This window comes from Hermetia illucens, chromosome 3 (assembly GCF_905115235.1).
Source record: "Hermetia illucens chromosome 3, iHerIll2.2.curated.20191125, whole genome shotgun sequence".
NCBI classification, from domain to species: Eukaryota; Metazoa; Arthropoda; class Insecta; order Diptera; family Stratiomyidae; genus Hermetia; species Hermetia illucens.
Genome location: NC_051851.1, coordinates 116,684,091 through 116,699,255, shown reverse-complemented (window position 1 = coordinate 116,699,255; position 15,165 = coordinate 116,684,091). Strand labels below are relative to the sequence as shown.

The window sequence follows — 15,165 nt, the reverse complement described above, 5'->3', positions numbered from 1 at the left end:
CAGGCAACAAACAACATAATATCCCAAGATGAGTACATTTCGTGACTGGAAGCGTTTATGTAATGCGATGCATACGCGGATCTTAATAATACGAAACTTTGCCGTACAATAGAATGTGCGTAGTGCGGATAGAAGAATGCATACATGAGTAATAATCATTTTCAAAGTACGATGATTCGTTTTTTACTTCCATCAGAAATTAGAGGCAAATCATCATTTTTATTTAAAGAATGTTTACCTTGAAAGCAAGTGCTCAACGAAGCCTTAACTTAAATTTGAGAGTAAGAGAAACTAATTGGATAATTGCGATGGAAGTTCAATGAAATTTGTGAATGAAATCGAAAAAATACTAAACTCAATTGAAGTAATGAGCCTTGCATGTACGACATTAGATGAGTTATCATCACTTTCTTAATGCAGTCTACATTTGTCTACCCATTCCATTAGGATTCAATACCGGTTATCGCAATTTTGGAAAAAAAAACTTGACATAAATCTTCAAATTCCTTTCCCAAAGGTAATATTATCTTCATTTTAAGTAAGGCGCTTCAGATATGGAAGGTTTTGTTTGCTTCTTCTGAGAGTATATTTGAATGCAGAACTCCCATTTGTACGCAGCCCGTTATCTATATGCATTTAGCACGTCAGACTACTCACTTTAGTGTGATATTGATATTTAGTTGCAGTAAACCTTACCGTGTAGGTCAAATTTGAGCTACTGTAATTTTGTTAGTAATAGTATGATTTTCTTCAAAATTGGGGATAATATGCTTCATATTATATTCTATACTAATACAAATTTTCTACAACTCTAGGATAAACTTAAGGGGGGTTTTTACTCAATTTTCCCAAAAATATGGTTATATACTATTATTAACTTAATTTGAGTAGATATCGATATGGAGAGTATTTTGATGCCTGGACACCATATAGAAGCAGCTTCATGATTATTTTCTGGTTGGGTAGTTTCTGAGAATGGGTCCGTTAAAGAAATCATCACTTTCCATTCCTCCCACTCCCCGCCTTTCTAACAAATGTCAAAATTAAAACCTTCATCGGAAAGTACTAATCATGACCTTTCATTTGATACACAAGATGACTATATTCGGTGAAAAAAATTTTATAACCCCCTTTTACATGTATGTAATCTCAACGTAGAAGGATATCACTCACTGCATGTCTGGGCGTTCACTGTTTCCACCTTCTCACCAAATTTCAATTGTCAATCGACATAGCCGTTTCTGAGAAAAGTGCGTGTGACAGACAAACCGACAGCCAGACATTGAACCAATTTTAATAAGGTTTTGTTTTCAAAATCTACTATACTGGAAGGACGTTTGTTTAACAGGCAAATCCCCTTCGCTTTTCTTTATCGTGAATGCGAAAATTTAACATGAATATTTTCTGACGGCTCCTTGGGACTTCTCCCGATGTCATCCACGTCAAGAAAAAGGCTTGTCTTCCTTCAAAAAAAAAAAAACAAAAAAATAAAAAAAAATCGGCACACCGGCACCAGATTGAAATACTGCCTCCTGCCATTGTAGCAACCATATTCCCTTATCGCCAATAAAGGGAAGGTTTTTCATATATCACGAGTACTTTTTCTTCGGTTTTTTTTTCAAATCCTAAGTACTAGGAAGAAGCGGAGTTTTTATTCAATATTCTAATTGGTTTCTTTATCATTCGTAAATCAACCAACATCAAACCGCACTGGTCAAACGGGAACAATAAAGATAGGAGACTCTACGATGATGGAATCCACGGCCGGTTGTTGTCAGTCAACAGAGCCTATTCCAGCTGACAAAAACTGTTCTGCTCGAAACGTCTCACCATAGGGTCAAAGCTCTTACTGTACGAGACAATGATCTTGCCAGTCCTCATGTATTCCTCGAAAACTTGGGTTTTTAGCAAGAAAAATTGCAAACTCTTGGCCGCGTTCGAGAGAAGAATTCTCCGAAGAATTTTTGGCCCCCTACATGAGGATGGACGATTCCGTAGCCTACATAACGACTCTGAGCAATACCATGAGAGTCAGGTCGTGGATAAAATCTGGCTCAATAGATTACGGTGGGCGGGTCACTTAATCCGTATGGATGAGGATGATCCAGCCCGGAAAGTGTATAAGGGCAATATCTATGGCAGGAAAAAAAGACGAGGCAGACCCTCGGTGCAAAACAGGGATGTCTGGAGTTCCTTTGTAATCATCACCGTTAAACCATTCAATTACTTTAATACAATGCTAGATAAAGTGAAAATTGTCAAATTGACATTAGAGCGATAACAGAGACCCTAAAACTCTTTTATCGATCGATTCGATGCTTGCCAACGATTGCTATTGTCTCTACATTCATCAAATGCATTATTACGGTTGATCTAAGCATTTTCTCCAATTATTGTGATGTCGTGGAGAACACTCTTCTCTATTGAGACCGACACTGAGCTCCCTCCATCGCTATAAGGAAAAAAACTCTGGTTATGGTAAATTTGCAGTTGATTGTTCGTCCTTGTGAAAAAATAATAATAATCGTTGGCACGACAATCCATATTGGATCAGGGCATTGAAGTGTGTTAGAGCACTTCATTCATTCAATACCTACAGTACACTGTAGGAGGAAATGTGGTCAGCATTGCGCTCGCTCGAGATTATTACCCTAACTTGACTCAGGTACTCACTCACAGCTTAGTCGACTCTTATCCGACATCCAGTCACGATAACAAATCCCTCTGCCACCAGTGAAATTTTAACCGGGGTCTTCCGCTACGACAACCCAACGCTCTAACCACTTGAGCCATCCGGACAAAAAATACCCAAAAAATACTATTTTCCAATGCATTGTAATTTAGTATCCTAAAATGATATTTTAGATAATCCATATTTAAAATTTGGTGCACTCTCCATGATTACACCAGACTTAGCAAGTACTCGGGTTGAGAATTATTTTTAAGCATATGGATAGCAGCTGTTTTTAGTGAACATCGAGGTAGAATGGATCTGATGTATTGCTGACTACCTGGCTCAATAATTGCGTTGTTATAATGGGTAATTTAATATAAAGGTTAAAGTTGCCAATATTGATTTTCCGGACCACTCTATTGTTCATGAAAATGTCGTGCAATTAAATATATACTTCTGATTATTCTAACATGACATTCGCGTGTCTGGATACCAGAAATCTAATTTATTCAGAAAATCGATTGCTCACAATGTGAAAATCCAAAAATATTTTCTTTCGATTCTCCGAAAGTTCAATAAAGTGAAAATAAGGCCTGCTTAGCTTAATATGTAGAGATCAGACTTAAGGCTGTACAGTTGAAAATATAAAGCTATTAATTGTACAAAACATTTTCCATTTCGACGTAGTCAATACAAAGTTTTGGGTCATACTATTATCGACCTACAAATATTTGATTCAATAGCTGAAAGAATTGTAATCAATCTTCTTTCTACACTCCCGAGTCTATTCAGCGTTTCGCATCCACTTCGAAAATGATATAGAAATAATTGGCGAAGCACATAATAATTTTAATGCTCCCAAAAATTACCCAACAATAGGTCATCCGATAAGAGATCATAGAAGATATTGTGCTCAAAAGAAACAAAAAGTGTACAGCATTCATTCATGCTTGAAACTCTGCATGGAGGCCGAAGAAGATCATGCTCCGATGATCTACTTTTAAGACATCGCACTTCAGACGCACTTAATCATCGTATTATCGTCATACCTATCAAGTACTCTACAATTGATCTTATCGTCTTTTGCTTCTCCCCTCTTACCAGTAGCTCCGGTGTGGTCATAAACGTATCCAGCTAAATCGAAATCTTGATCATCATCAACTATAACAAGATTGGTTGTGGCATGTGAAGATGCAGATTGTGTTGAGCGAGATGTCGATGATGTTTTGGATGATTGATCAATAGACTCAATGTTACTACAAGTTGCAGTACTTGCAGTAGCAGAACTTGTTGGTTGACAATTATCTGGCGACGTTATTAGTTTCTTGGAATTTCCACCAGTTGTGTTAGTGTTGCACCCGACAGTATCGATATCTAGATCAGGAACAAGATCATCGACTGGAGAAAGTTTTAAGCTGGCTGAGGATTGAATACTCTCCGAAATAACAGATGATGAATCTTCTGTATCAGATTGGCCAGCAATGATGGGATTGTTAGTTTTTGTATCGCCGGTGTCAGAAGCGGCTTTTGATCTTTTCTTCTTCCGTGAGGGAATGTTCTTGCGAAATACGGTCACAGCACGATTTAACATTTTCCCAGGTTTGAAAAACAGTCTATAAATTCACCGAGTAATAAGTTCATGAAAGTACTATATTTTCACTAGCGAGACAAAAAAAGAAACACATTCGAACTGCGATTCGTCATTTTTGAAGGTTTTGCGCATCTTGGTTAGGTTTTCACGTCCACAAGATACTGCATGAATTCACGGCCCACTTGATTTTCGGGTAATATTCTCAGATAAATCATTTCTTTTATGCTTGCACTACACTTCTTTAGTTACACTCATATATTTCCGCAAAGAAATCTGTAAATCAGCTGGATGAGAAACAGTTCCTAAATGGCCCAGGGAAGGGTGCAAGTTGCACTATACGCATAAGAGGTTTTTAAGGAATAATCACCACGCTTGCAACGTTTTCCACTGAGAACAACTTTGCATACACATAAAAACGACAATGCACCTCATTATCAATACAATTGAAATCTTTCAGAGCAGGAAAACTTGCTTCCTTATTATTAGAATATGCAAAAAATATGGAGGACCTAAAGACCGACGACACCGGACCGAATGCAATGCAAGACGACATTGAATTGAAAATGTGCGCGCAAGCGCCATCAAAACAATTACGGAAACTGTGGAGAGATTCTCCTCCATTGATGGGATGCGAGATGCATGACCACGTATATTACCTTCAACACTATATCTTTTGTGGGCATGGCGTAGTTGGGTTGGGGGATATTTTCCTATTCTGTTTCCATATCTCTTGCGCATCATAGGAAAAGGTATGCTATTATGTCTTTGATACGTAGCATGAATATCTAAATTAATATTTAATATTTCTACAGCGAACTCTCGAAGAATTCGCAAGAAAAGTGTTTATAAAAAGAAAAATTAGAGGCACAATTTATTTTTGATATATAGGATTAAAATAATAATTACAACATGTGGCAATTCCACGTCTGAATCGCAATCGTCCAAGGAAATAATTTAAACTGACTTATAACTGCTTAATGGAGCGTTAATCAAGCTACAATTATATTTCGGGGATCTTTGCTATCAGGTTTCATTAATGGGTAGTACTTTTGGGTCTTAAAAGCTCAGTAAACCAAGCCAAAGGGTTCTGATGTTAAATACTGAAGCATATATTTGAAAGTATCATTTTTACATTTCACACTTACAGTTCGATTACATAGGGTGAAACTAATATTTTCTGCCCAGCATATCTTCTCTTGTTGATGGATAGACAAAGACACCAACTTCCCGACAGCAAGTCAACCCAAACCCTAAGTTTTTTTTAAGTACCTATTTCCGTGTATGGTTTCGTTACCATAATTTTTCTAGGTTTTAGAAATGTAATCGTTAGCGGAGCCAGGAAAAACTTGCGGTAGTACTTTATAGGTGTCCGCATGAATATTAGTTTACTATTGATAAGGAAATTATGCAAGTATTACTGGAAAATCGGTTTAGTAGTTTTTCTTGATTACTACTTGGTTGGTTTATGGAAGCAAATGAGTTCCGTTCATGGAAAATTATTGTTGCAAATGGAGAGCAAGTATTCGTTAGAGGAGAAAATTTTATTAAATTGGAAGATATGTCTGACCATCATTTGCAAAAAATGATAACATCTTTGCACAAAATTTTATGAGTATTAACTTTTTACAGAAATCATTAACTTCGAAAGTATCGAGGTACTAGGATAATATACTTCTTTTGAAAAAGGGAACTATCGAAGAAATAGACGTTTATGAAAGTACAATTACGACTACCTCTTGGACGGAAGCAAAAACGAGTGTGGGTAAGTAGGTAGGAATCAGTGGGTGCTCCGAGGAGCCCAATGAATGCTGTGGTGCTCCGTTTTGAAGCCACAAACCTCTTAGGGCATGACTGCTGTGGTAAAAGCGAGCCGGCTCAAATCTTCAGAGCCAGCCATATCATTCAGGAAGCAAAGCTTGGTAGCCTAGTTCTAGCTAAAAATGTCTGGGGGTTGCTTCATCTTTTAGAGAGCGTCGACAATGCGAACTGCGGGGTATGCCCCGTGTGGCAACATGGTCCGCTATAGGTCAGTGCTGCGTGCAGATCGCCATAATATCGCGTGTAAGAGTATCCAGCTGGTGCTGATAAGAAACAGTACAATTGAATTCAATTCTTTTACTATTCAGCGATTAGTTTTATAATTTATGTTCTAGAGTTAAGTTACTTGCTTTACAATCTCTGACAATAAATTAGTCTTCGTGTTCCAGATAAAAACATAACAAGATTAAACGATGAGGGTCTATGTAATTTTTGCATGTGATGTCTCCTTGCCATAAAACGGAAGCAGCCTTTCCGGATTAGAATAGCATTAAATAACTGAATAGGCCCGACAGTTCTCAAGTAAACCAATTAATTTTGACAAATAAAAATATTTGAAATGAAATATAGGAGAATATTGTCAAGCAATAAATGGGTTGATTTTTCCGTAAACAAAATGTATTTAACAATTCGAAATATAATTAATTTGCCCCAGAAACTAGTAATTTTTTGCGTCGTGTCTTCCTATTTGTCATACAGACGCACAAGAGAAAGTACAAAAGATCAGGCCTTTGGAAAATCAAATCTTGTGTATTATAGGTATCATTTAATTTGTTTGTAATATTTTAACAGAAGACCAATTGAGCTGATTGACTTCGAAAGGGATGTCTATTACTCTTCTGGACCATACATAAGTTTGGAAACGCAAATTCTCAATTGCAAAGTGCATAATACCCCTGGTTTTACCTCCGTAACAATCTTGCGGTTTTTAAGGTGATGCCCTGCTCGCATGTAGACGACTATATGGAACTACTATTATTTGTTTGAGAAATAAATAATAAAATCAGCACAAAACTTCTTCTCATCAATCCCTTATGAAATATTAACGTTTCAATGGACCCTAATTACTGTATAATAAAGAAACAACAACCTCATCAACATAATACCTTATTTCAAAACACTAATATTTAGTGTGGAAGCCCCACATAAATATCATTTTGTTTTTCTTTTGTATAAAAGATGGGTTAAACAGCATTCTATCGGTGAACCTTTGATGTTCATTTGTCTTCTGTAGATTAAGATGTTTGCATCTGTGTACATTATTAACGTTAACAAGAAATGAGTCAACAGACAGTCAATACTTCTTCTTTAGTGCAGTGTCATGAGTTGCCCACGGGGGTCATTATTCAAACACTTGATGGATGCATGAAACCGACGATGGGTTACAGACCTGGTATTAAATGCAGAGATGATGAGGAATGAATTTAAGCATGGAAATCAACATTTTCATTTCATTTGTATAAATAAATTGTTTCCGAAGTGGAAAACTTACATTTGGGTAATATCAAAAGTGTAAAGTGAGTATCATTTTAACTTGAGTTACGTTTACCGGAAAAGCAGATGTGCTGGGAAAGCATGCGATAATAGAGTTGAAGGTTCATTGGCTCACAAGAAACATTTATTTAAGTATTTGGATTTCAATAGTTTTTGTTAACAATAAACATTTCTGATGCTACTATTTGGACTTTATAATGGCCAAAATTGATAATTGAACAAAGTTCAATATAAAGAATCAGAGGTTGCTGATTAATAATAATCATACGAGTAATCGTGGGCGTGACAATCCAATTGGATCTGGGCCTTGAAGTGTGTTAGAGCACTTCAGTTACATACATTACAGGATTAAAGGAGGCCATCTGGCCAGCATTGTGGTCGCCCGTGATTATTACCTTGATTTGACTCAATAAACAACGATATAGCGATGTCCGTTCTGAACAAACTGCAAGGAAAATTAAATGGACCTCTAGAAAGTCTGGAAAAAATCAATGCTCAAACTTAAGCGATACCGTTGTCTGGATAACGCAGGAATAAAATCAATAAAACTTATCGTGAAATGAGAGGATTTGGCATGCATACTTCCTATGTACTTTTTGTGGATTATAAGGCATCCAGTCTCCTTGTTGTTATTGTTGCTTCTTCTTTATTCTCAGTTTTCAGTGGGACTGTGCTTCAGTTGTTGAAATTCATTATCTTGGCAATTAGAAGGCTATCTTTATAAGGATTTAAGACAATTTATTGCAATTTATATGGAGTAAAAAGGCTTCGCATTTTAAATCTCATCTGAAGCCTTGAAATACCACTGAAATTTCAACCTGAATAGAATACAGAAAGACTCATTCAACGTCCAATCAATTTTCTATCAGTTATTTAGCGTTAATCATAAAAGTAATTTATTATCGTAAGTAATAAAAACCCAAGTATATAATACTTATGAAAATAAGTCTCAACTTGTATAACATTCTCATATGCAATATTATATTAGCAAGTTTACCACAGCAAATTCTAATACGTATTCAGATATATCAGGAAAGTAGAAAAGATACTAGTAAACTCTCTACTAGTGATAATCGATAGTTCATATATTTAAACTCTAATGCCTTACGTAAACATCAGAAATCTAATATGTGAGGCAGCACAAAACGAAAATACATCAATGTTGAACATTTCCTTTAATTTTGCAAAACTTACAGTAATTATTCAAATTTTTTTATACAATGAATATGTTTTTGTTACGAAACTCAATTATTCCATTCTATTCGATGTTGAGTTTTACATTACTCAAATTTGTTTAACTCATATTTTTATGGCAAACGCACGATTGTTACATAGATAAATCACACCACCGAGAGCTTGCTATCAAATTTGAACTTGAAAATCAAATCCATTAAATTCAATTCATTTCCATGTGGTTTTCTAAAACTGTGGGTGATTGGATAAAATAGTCATTCTAATTTTTTGTATAAATAATGAAATACGCACAAACCTATGCGTTTTTTGTTCGAAATGGAACGTAAAATATTTTCTACTAGGAAACCATGATTGAAAATTAAAACGATAGCTGCATAGCTTTTCAGAGTATGCAACCCCAAAGGTATTAAACCTTTAAGTTTCCACATGCCTTAATTATTACTAGAAAAACCATAATACCCAGGCACTATCTCACGGTCTGATGATCAACTAGTGATTGTAATTGTTTCAATGAATATAAAACACATGCGTTCAGATATTATGCAATATATCAGACACTAAGATAGGTTCGTAAAAATAGCAGGGATAAAGCCAAGTCCACAAGATTGGCTAACAAAGGGGAGCAGAGTAGGCAACACAGAACTAAAACAATAGTAAATTAGATTATAGATTAATGACCGATGGAAGACATACGAGGTAAGCAAATAGGATAAGGAAAATGGATGGGTCAGGTAACTATGACTGAATGTGGGTGAGAAAATACTTTGCTTGGTTAACGCCACTTTCACGGTTTGAAGTTGAAAACAAACGATTATACCACGCATTATATAATGCTACTTTGAACGATTCTGGTTTACATTATGGAAAAATATATTGTTCAATATCTAGAATGTATAGTAGTGATTTCTAAATATAAACAAAGTGCACTTTTATATAATTATGAATGTCAATAACAAGTGGGTGTTGTAAATAATGGAAAACAAATATTTGTCGTGTGAAGGTGTTTATAATTTTAGGTAACTGTAATACTAAATGCATCTGCATTCTGCTTTCGTTTTGCCCTGGTAGACCGAATTGATTGGAGAGAAACTGTACCCTATTTTATCTGTCAGGCGTAAGCAAAGCCCTGATTTTAAATGTTTTTCAAAAAAAAAAACTAAAGCAAAAAAAAATTGGGAGACAGTTCCTCCCCGATTGGTCTAGTTCGTCATCAACTGAAAATGGATTCACATATTGGGAGCAACCAACACTTACCAACCGCTCTCGGTCATGATGTTGACTTCATTTCATTTCATTATTAATTTTTTTAAGAAATCGGTAGGAAGGATATTTTGAGGCTTAGATGTCCAATAGAAACAACTTCGTATTTTTCTTAGATTTTTCGGGTGGATAGTTTCTGAGATTGGTTTCGGGAAGAAGGTATCCCTTTCTAGCCCCTGCAATCCCCCCATTTACTATTAATATCAAAACAAATACTGATTCCGAAAAGCATTTATTGAGGCCATTCATTTGACACTCCATATAGCCATATTTATGAAAAACAAGAATTACACCACACATTTGCGTACTCCACAACTCCCTTAAACTCAATGCAGAACGATGTTACTCACTGCATGCGTGGGCGCTCAGAGTTCCAACCTTTGAACCAAATTTCATATCAATCGATATAACCGTTTCTGAGCAGCCTGAGTTTCTGAGAAGTCCGGATGACCGACAGACAGGCAGACCATGAATCGTAATAAGATTTTAAACAGAACCCCAAAAACCAGTCTCAATTAAATCATCGGAGACACTACATCATCTATGACGGCAAAATCCAACTTAATGAATTTATCCGGGGTTGAACACTTGATTTAAATAAGGGAGAAGAGAAAATTCAAAAAAGCTCCGCTAATGAAAAGCATAATTTCAAAAATATTTATAGCATGGATAAAACTTTAATGACTAATTCTCAATTGACGTAAGTGACGATTTTTTTGCCGGTATTTGAATTCCCCACAGCAACCCGAGCAGCATTGTTTTTAGTGGTATACTTAAATACCAAATAGTAATTCAACATCCAAGTTGGGGAATGTAACAGGATGTTCCAGGAATTTCTTCGATGATTGCTTCAATACTCCCCCATTGTTAGCGAGTATTTATTCCTGTTTTCCACTAGACTATTGCGAAACATCAATCATTCAGCTTTACAAAAGCCAATATTTTTTGAATAGAATGAGTGCAAATGTTACGTAATTGAAAAAATACTGCAGAATCGTACCCATTCAAAACAACTGTTTAAATTTTCTTTTCACGAGAATTAAAAGGGTTTATTTTGACAAGAATAAGGCTTGAATGGTGTATTCATTACTTCACGTTGCTTTCCACAGTAGCAGAAATGTCTCTGCATTAAAAAAATAAGACGTAAAAAAGAGTAAAGAAAAAGTTCCTACAAGTGGCGGTCTTCTCGTCACAAATACTTTCGCAATAACGTGGAGGAAGTTAGTTTGGAGTACTCATACATGCTACATATTCTAGGAGGTTTACAAAGTATTTTTTAAGTACAGATATACTGACCTGTTTGTGTATTTACCAGCTTGAAATCTTCCTAAGGGTGTTTATGTAAATGTTGGTAATCAACTAGGCTTCTGAAATGTCCTCATGTTTTGACTTTCAGAAGTGTTGTTGTTTCTTGTGTTCATCACTAATAGGGTTAACCTTGAAATCCAGCTCAACAACCATACCAACATAAATGGAAAAGTAGAATGGATTCATTCACGAAAAACTTCTCAACTCACTTTAACTATCTACAATTCCACATTTTATGACCAGCTTGTATACCATCTAACGAGAAAAGCGCTCCATTAATGAATTGATTAAAAACAATGATTCTGCACTTCAAACTTCAGTTTAGGAGCATTCAAATATTTACTTTCACCGAGTATTTTCCAAGATTAATCTCATTCTGTACACTTCATTCATTCACTCAACATTGATTGATTTCTCCCAAAAACTATACGGAAACTATCTGAGATTGTGTAACACAGAGAAAATAAATCTTATATTCTCGTCCACTTCTTAGGCGAATAGCGACAAAAAACTATTGATGGCGAGACATAGCACGAATTACTGAGTCTGCATGGTTTCACTCACTCTCACTAGGTTGTGTTGGAAAACTTTCACATGCAGCCTTTAAATGACAAAAATTGCAGACTTTGCGCAGAACACATTTTCTTCTGGGTCCAGCTCCATTGGGAGACACGTTTTGCTAGAAATGCACGTACTCAGCCATTGTGAATTGATAGGAATAAGGGGAATCGAGACTGAAGGAAAAACAAAGGATAAAGGTGAATTGAGGGAAGAAGCTATATCCGTCGAATTTTATTCCGGTTATACCTAACCGAAAAGATGCGGCTTTGTGCGCAAGACGTGATTGAATTGGAGAGAAGGATCTCACATGGTGCCTAGGGAAGAATGTAGACATTCAAGACGACAAGAATAATTAACAAATGAAATTCCGTATTTGTTTTACCAATCGAAGAAGGTGGCATGAAGACGCCTTAATAAAATGTCCTTTAAACGTAAGTTGATTTATTTCTAGTCTCTTATTTTGTGATTAACAGTCACTCCTCTTCTGTCGCTCCGTTTCTTAAGTCTGTTCAAATATTTTTGAACCTTTCTACCAAAGGAACCTTTCTCAGTAATTCTCTCTTGCCTTCGCACTCAAAATTGTGAAAATATTAATTATTCAAATTTACGTCGAATTCATGTAAACTTCTTGAAATCAATAACTTTCTATAAAACATGATCGAATGGTTGAATATGTTCCCGCAATATAAAGGATAAGTGAGAGTGGCTCAAGAAAACGAATCAACGTCATCAATTTTTCATTTTAACCATATTACATTGATGTATTGCAGGCAATTGCATCGATTGCATGTTCAATTTCACAAAATACCTTCACTTTCATTTTCCTGGCGCAAACCACTTACAGTGAGACCTTTTCGCCACTTTGTGTCGCCATATAGCAGAGGACCCACGACTCTATGTACAATTTCCATTTCGATATGAATCATTCCGAAGAAATTCATCTTACCGCCGTGAGATACATAAATAACAAAGTACACAAATTACCAAACGTAACGAGATATATTACATTCTAGTTACGTCTACGTGGAGTCCCCTTTCACATTTTAACTGTACATTTTCCCATGAAGACCTCAAGATCAAATTCAATTCACTCTGGACCATGTTTGTACGATCCTCAGGCTTTGCCTTGTTCGAAATAACAACCTCTCCCTTTTAAACTATGCAAAAATCTAATGATAAACTACGACCAACTATGAACATAGAGATAGTGTGTTCGTTGTAAGTGCAACGCTGCAAAAAGATACTAAAACAATGTCCGATTTGCAGAACATGCAAAAGGAAGGCATTGCAACAAGATTTAATGTAAAACAAGTGTTTTCTTAGAGGTTTACTTTTTCAAGTCATTCGTGACTTGAAGACTTTTCCAAATTAGCCGCTGCCGGGGCTCAGAATTGAAGTGAAATATCTTTCTGAATCGCCTGAGCAGATTTCTGAAAGATCATAATTTTATTGTGATATAAGAGCTAGGCAATCTACCTCAGTTATGGATAAATCTAGAGGCATAACTGCAATCAGAAACATTCAAAGAATCATCAAATTTAATGGAAGCGACGCATTGCAGTGTAGCCTGAGGGTGTGCTCGGCTATGTAGTCAGAACTTGCAGATGTAGATCTTTGGCTCTATAGCCTGGGAAACGGATGCCATTTAACGGCCATCATTGTCACGTTTAAAACATCTAAATTGCGCACGTATCTGTATTATTGATTGAACCCGGTGTATTGGTAATTAAAAGCGAAAACTGTAAATACGTCAGTATTGGCCTGAATCCAAACGTAAATTCTCTATCGCGCTCGAGATACCATTAAGAATGTAGATTGGATTGTACAGTGGCCATACCTAGATATAATGGATAGTATGCACATGTGCAATTGATGCAATTTACTCGGGATGTCATTGCACGTTGAAATGAAAAGGAAAAGTGCATTCAACCGTGCAGATAGTGCACAAGGTAGTGCAATGAGATTAGTTAACTGATCATTGAACCTCGGGATCTATTATTGTTTAATGATGTAATGGAAATGAAAACATATCGTGTTGAAAGTGAAAGATTGAGGTTACAGATAGTTCTGATACGTCTGAATGATATACGGAAGTGCTTCTTTTAAAGCGTTTTTGTTTTCATCTCATAGAGAGAAAAATGAAGAAAATGACTGTGAAAGGCACTGGGCATAAGAACCATCAATTTCCATCCAAATCTTGCGATATCAAAAAATAGAACTTATTACTTTCCTTTTTTGCGTAGAAAGCAGAGAAAAACAAGTCCAAACAAGCTAAGTTCGCCCATGAAGAACACAACGGAGAATGGAAACTTTTTAGATGATATCTGAAAATAAGCTTTCTTTGCGAGATTGCAAAGAACTTCCTACGCAAATCTATCTATAAAAACAAAAACATGTTAACAGCGACCAACAATATTGAAAGGTGCACAATGTGTCCGACAGAATAATATAGGATCTAGTAAATAATTTCATCACTAACGCGAGTATATTTAAGGGGGCAACCAACATACATGTGAATGGAGGGTGCAAAATTTTTTTTTAATAAAATGTGATCATGTGGGATATCAAATTAAAAGGCTAAATTACTACTTTTTGAAACTGATTCCATATGAAAATATGACCATCAAAAAGTGTAACAGGTCTCGTTTTCAGAACCTATCCAACCCAAAAATCTGCAAAGAATTACAGTGGTGCATCTCTATGAAATCTAGTCCTCAAAATACATCCGGTTGCGGATAAAGTTAATAATAATATATTACTACATCTTAGAAATTTACCTGGCAACTCCCCTTAAGTCCATTCTAGAAGTACAAAATTTGACATGAGTGAAGGGGATAACATAATACACAATTGGGCCAAGTTTGAAAAAATCCAATTATTATTAACAAAGTTATAGGAGGTGAAACTTCGCCATTTTTTGTAAATTTCATGCATTCTACACATTGTTGACGTCATCATCACATATCAATTCGTCAATACCACACCGAAGTAAGTTCATATGAATGGCGTCGCAAAGAATTATTTTCTTTTAGTTCTTTAGTCATTTGTATATGAATATTAATTACTCCAAACAGACATATGTGTATGTAAGTATATAGTATATGCCTGCTAATGAAGTTACCCGCAAACTTGTGTCTAATTCAGATAGACATATTTGTACATTAAACCAGTCGTATTTAAAGTGCGTACTATATATGTACATATGTATGCTTTTGTGCACGAAGTAAATCGGAAATATGGGTACGACCAATTTATATACGTGCAA

General features: G+C 35.8%; 1 protein-coding gene and 1 long non-coding RNA gene across 7 annotated transcripts in view; both read right to left on the bottom strand.

The window, feature by feature from the left end:
- LOC119653222 (trafficking kinesin-binding protein milt) overlaps positions 1-15,165 on the bottom strand; it is a 183,560-nt gene that overhangs the window by 17,382 nt on the left and 151,013 nt on the right. Inside the window, exon 1 of one of the 6 annotated variants that reach the window (XM_038057803.1) lies at positions 11,328-11,868. The exons of the other annotated variants lie outside the window; for them this stretch is intronic. The gene's annotated coding sequence lies outside the window, so the exon portion shown is untranslated. Of the gene's footprint in view, positions 1-11,327; positions 11,869-15,165 lie in introns of those variants that run through there. 6 annotated transcript variants of the gene reach the window in all.
- LOC119653224 lies at positions 8,738-9,375 on the bottom strand. Its single transcript, XR_005249658.1, has 2 exons — positions 9,067-9,375; positions 8,738-9,002 (listed from the first exon to the last, which is right to left on the bottom strand). It is a non-coding gene; the product is annotated as an uncharacterized LOC119653224 (long non-coding RNA).